The sequence below is a fragment of the Bubalus kerabau genome, chromosome 6 (genome assembly GCF_029407905.1).
Source record: "Bubalus kerabau isolate K-KA32 ecotype Philippines breed swamp buffalo chromosome 6, PCC_UOA_SB_1v2, whole genome shotgun sequence".
Classification (NCBI taxonomy): domain Eukaryota; kingdom Metazoa; phylum Chordata; class Mammalia; order Artiodactyla; family Bovidae; genus Bubalus; species Bubalus kerabau.
The window spans coordinates 79,632,788-79,638,177 of record NC_073629.1 but is presented as its reverse complement, the minus strand read 5'-3'; the positions used below and the strand labels follow the sequence as shown (position 1 = coordinate 79,638,177).

The 5,390-nt window shown below is 39.9% G+C and overlaps 1 protein-coding gene and 1 long non-coding RNA gene across 2 annotated transcripts in view; both read left to right on the top strand.

Moving 5' to 3' along the window:
* PDE4B (phosphodiesterase 4B) overlaps positions 1 to 5,390 on the top strand; it is a 650,415-nt gene that overhangs the window by 370,554 nt on the left and 274,471 nt on the right. The gene's annotated exons all lie outside the window — the stretch shown is intronic.
* LOC129655312 (uncharacterized) overlaps positions 4,882 to 5,390 on the top strand; it is a 59,125-nt gene continuing 58,616 nt past the window's right edge. Inside the window, exon 1 of the long non-coding RNA XR_008715880.1 lies at positions 4,882 to 5,126. This is a non-coding gene — a long non-coding RNA (uncharacterized LOC129655312). The remainder of the gene's footprint in view (positions 5,127 to 5,390) is intronic.

The window sequence follows — 5,390 nt, the reverse complement described above, 5'->3', positions numbered from 1 at the left end:
TTACACTGCAAATAGTATATAATACAAAAAAAGAAAGTCTATGATTTATGAAGTATATCCAGAAGGTTGATTCCGTAAAAAAAGAAAACGACTGCAGAAAGACAAATAATATATGATATCACTTATATGTGGACTATAAAATAATGATTCAAATAATTTATTTACAAAATAGAAATAGACATAGGAAACAAACTTATGGTTCCCAAAGGGGAAAGTGATAGAGGGATCAATCTGAAATTTGTAATTAATAGATATATACTACTGTATATAAAATAGATAAACAACAAGGACCTACTGTATAGCACCGGGAACCACATTTAATATCTTGCAATAACCTATAATGGAAAAGAATCTGAAAAAAAGAATACATTCATATAAATGTATATGCTGCTGCTTCTGCTAAGTCGCTTCAGTCATGTACGACTCTGTGTGACCCCACAGACAGCAGCCCACCAGGCTCATCTGTCCTTGGGATTCTCCAGGCAAGAATGCTGGAGTGGGTTGCCATTTCCTTCTCCAATGCATGAAAGTGAAAAGTGAAAGGGAAGTCGCTCAGTCGTGTCTGACTCTTCTCGACCCCATGGACTGCAGCCTACCAGGCTCCTCCGTCCATGGGATTTTCCAGGCAAGAGTACTGGAGTGGGGTGTCACTGCCTATATATCAGATCAGATCAGAGCAGATCAGTCACTCAGTCATGTCCGACTCTTTGCGACCCCATGAATCGAAGCACGCCAGGCCTTCCTGTCCATCACCAACTCCCGAAGTACACTCAGACTCACATCCATCGAGTCAGTGATGCCATCCGGCCATCTCATCCTCTGTCGTCCCCTTCTCCTCCTGCCCCCAATCCCTACCACCATCAGAGTCTTTTCCAATGAGTCAACTCTTCACATCAGGTGGCCAAAGTACTGGAGTTTCAGCTTTAGCAACATTCCTTCCAAAGAAATCCCAGGGCTGATGTCCTTCAGAATGGACTGGTTGGATCTCCTTGCAGTCCAAAGGACTCTCAAGAGTCTTCTCCAACACCACAGTTCAAAAGCATCAATTCTTCTGTGCTCAGCCTTCTTCACAGTCCAACTCTCACATCCATACATGACCACAGGAAAAACCATAGCCTTGACTAGATGAACCTTTGTTGGCAAAGTAATGTCTCTGCTTTTGAATATACTATCTAGGTTGGTCATAACTTTCCTTCCAAGGAGTAAGAGTCTTTTAATTTCATGGCTGCAGTCACCATCTGTAGTGATTTTGGAGCCCAGAAAAACAAAGTCTGACACTGTTTCCACTGTTTCCCCATCTATTTGCCATGAAGTGGTTGGGACCGGATGCCATGATCTTCGTTTTCTGAATGTTGAGCTTTAAGCCAACTTTTTCACTCTCCACTTGCACTTTCACCAAGAGGCTTTTTAGTTCCTCTTTACTTTCTGCCATAAGGGTGGTGTCATCTGCATATCTGAGGTTATTGATGTTTCTCCCGGCAATCTTGATTCCAGCTTGTGTTTCTTCCAGTCCAGCGTTTCTCATGATGTACTCTGCATATAAGTTAAATAAGCAGGGTGACAATATACAGCCTTGACGAACTCCTTTTCCTATTTGGAACCAGTCTGTTGTTCCATGTCCAGTTCTAACTGTTGCTTCCTGACCTGCATACAGATTTCTCAAGAGGCAGATCAGGTGTTCTGGTATGTGTATATAATTCATGTATGTGTACAATGTAATGTGTATACATATATGTACATATATATGTAAAGCTGAATCACTTTGCTGTATACCTAAAACACTCTAAATCAACTATAATTCAATATAAAATTTTTAAATAAATAAAAACTATATGCATGGGGGAATAAAAGCAAAGGATCTAAGACCCCCCTTCCCTGCACTCTTTACCAAAGAAAACAGATTTTGTTTCCCTATAGAAAACATTTTGATTTGAGATTATTGGCTGCTCGTCACAGTATTGACTTCCTCATGATGAAACTTTCTAATAATATTGTGTTACTCAAATTGTGTCTTTCTTAGGTTTTTCTTTTTGACCATCATCTGATGATTTGAACTGAGGGGTTTTCTAAGCTATTGAAGTATGAGTCCTTAGGTAATTCTATTTCAGTGTTTAGAATTCCAGATGTCTGTCTATACTTTTAAAACATGTAAAGGTTTATTTGTTTGACCTTAACTGAGCTAACTGGGTTTTATTGTACATTACTTCTAATAATATCATGTGTTTGAAAATTCCACTAGTTTAAAACAGGTAGATTCTGGGCCTAATTACTAAATTTTCATTGCGTGAATTTCTGTGCAATGAAGGTGAAAGGGTTTGTTTCCAAGGAAACAAATGCACTCCATTTTCGTCACATAAAATGTTTTCTGCAAGAAAATTCCATAATCAGTCTCCAGGGAGATACCATGTCATAAGATAGCTCTCACTGGAGATTTCTCCAAAGAAACATTTTATTTTTGTTCCCTTGAAAATCAGCCTGTATTAGTATAATTGAGAATGTAATGGATTTCAAAAAAAAATTCACAACAGAACCATTGTTATCACCTTATTAGAGTCATAAAATGTACAGTTCCAGGAGAATGTGATTTTCCTCTGGCCATTAAGTTTCATTTATATTGGAGTCTAAATAGCATGTATTTGAGATGTTCACTTGAGAAGAAACAGCCTCTTCAAAGGATATTTCTCACACTGAGGGCTGAAGAAGAACTTCACTCTTTATCAATTATTAGTCGAGGTTAAAAGTGACTGCTTTTTCTTAAGAAATTTGAAAACCATGTAAGTAGCTTGACTTCATATACTCTAATGGTTGAACAACAAGTAAAACTCTGAAGGAAGCAAATTCAGCTCACAAAGGTCCAAGGCTTTGTTCTGACACATCTCTGGTGGCGGTCGTTTGTCTTACCCATATGAGTACCTGCATTTAGTGACACTGTTATTCATCTTGCAGTGTGGACTTGATGTAGAATGAGTATCACAAAAATGTTTCATAATGGAATGAAAGAAGTAACTAATTATACAGTAAGAAGGCAAGTTTTTGAAGGAGACAATAAAATCACTGAGATATTATTCAGGGTGGACCTGGCATAATGGTCAAAATTAGAAGCTATAGCCCTGTTCCTTACAAATTCTCAGCAAGTCACTTAAACCTCTCTGTAAATGTGGGAATAAGTATTTATCTCATACAATTATTAATTAATATGTTTAAAAATATATTAATTATTGGAATTTCTTTAAAATATGGGATCTATTCCATGAAGAGGAGAGTAAATTCTTACTTTGTAAAAGAAATAACTGCATAACATGACTTTCTCTTGATTCAGATGAATAACATTTGCTTCTATGGCAAATCTCATATATGGGCCTGCTGAAATGAAATAATTAGAAAATATTGCCCTGTGAGGCTAGCCTGAGAACCTAAAAAATAGAAGTGATTTTTGAAAAATTCTATAAATGATTAGACTTCAGTCAGCCTCACCATGATGCTAAAAATCCCCCAAATTCTGTTTTCAAAGGTTCAACATGCTGTGTAACTTGATCTACTTAGTCCAGTCCTTTCTATAACTTAGAAATGCAGCTGGTCAATCAAATGGGAAAATGAATCAGTTTGTAAAATGCGGACAGATCCTTCATGGTAGATGCAACAAAGCCTCTCTGAAAAGTTGTCTTTGTAGTCACATATTTTATGGAAGAGAGACATAGGTCATAGACAATAGCACATGCTGCTGCTGCTCCTAAGTTGCTTCAGTCATGTCCGACTCTGTGCAACCCCATAGACGGAAGCCCACCAGGCTCCCCCGTCCCTGGGATTCTCCAGGAAAAAACACTGGAGTGGGTTGCCGTTTCCTTCTCCAATGCATGAAAGTGAAAAGTGAAAGGGAAGTCGCTCAGTCGTGTCTGACTCTTTGCGACCCCATGGACTGCAGCCTACCAGGCTCCTCCGTCCATGGAATTCTCCAGGCAAGAGTACTGGAGTGGGGTGCCATTGCCTTCTCCGAATAGCACATGGGAAATAGCAAATATAACAAAATGTGGCATCAGTAAAACATTTATTATTCATTTTTCTTTGTTCATTCAAATGGCAAATTTTTATTGTCATGTAAGTGTCTGATGCTAAGTTGCTTCAGTCGTGTCCGACTCTGTGCGACCCCATAGATGGCAGCCCACCAGGCTCCCCCATCCCTGGGATTCTCCAGGCAAGAACACTGGAGGGGATTGCCATTTCCTTCTCCAATTTAAGTGTCTGGGACTAGGCTAAAGATGCTTTCAACACACAAGATTTCATTTGGTATCACATGAATTCTGGCAAAGAAATATGACTAACTCCACATAGTTAATGCTGTGGGGCACCATCTAGACATCTTTAAGGGCCAAAGCACTCATTCCCCCAGCTGACCCCAAGCATTAGCAGTTGAAGCTTCTTGCCTGACTCCCTGTCAGGAGTTGCTATCAACCAAAGACAGGCCCTTGTCCAGGTCACACTTCCTCCTATGGCAGCCTGTATCCAGTGACTGATTGATATGGATTATCAAGATCCAATACCTAGTCTCAACATCACTGAAAGGGCATCTCAGCTCCAAGGCATCAATTGGCTCAGCTGAGGCCTCTGTTGTAGCATCACAGTTCATCTACTCTGCCCAGTTCTTTTTCTCCACCCCTTATTGTGTGATGTTCTCAAAAGCATCGGCCCACAAATCTCGTGCACACAAATCATAAAAACTCAAAATCTATTAGAAATAATCCCCCTTTGGGTCTGTTTAATCAAAGGTCCATATAGTCAAAGCTATGGTTTTTCCAGTAGTCATGTATGGATGTGAGAGTTGGACCATAAAGAAAGCTGAGTGCCGAAGAATTGATACTTTTGAACTGTGGTGTTGGAGAAGACTCTTGAGAATCCTTTGAACTACAAGGAGATTGATTAAATCAGTCAATCCTAAAGGAAATCATTCCTGAATATTCATTGGAAGGACTGATGCTGATGCTGAAGCTCCAATACTTTGGCCACCTGATGCAAAGAACTGATCATTAGAGAAGATCCTGATGCTGAGAAAGATTGAAGGCAGGAGGAGAAAGGGGAAACACAGGATGAGATGGTTGATGGCATCACCAACTCGATGGACATGAGTCTGAGTAAGCTCTAGGTGTTGGTGATGGAAAGGGAAGTCTGACGAGCTGCAGTCCATGGGGTTGCAAAGAGTCGGACACGACTGAGTGATGGAACTGAACTGAGGTTTGTTTAATTTCTCAGTCCCAGACTGGCAGTATGATGCTTTCTGAATTGGTCTAAAGGGTTGTGCAGCACTAATTCTGAGGGCAGAGAGATATGTTGAAATGTCACCATTAGCAGGAAGAGGACAGGAGCTGCTGCTGCTAAGTCTTTTCAGTCATGTCCGA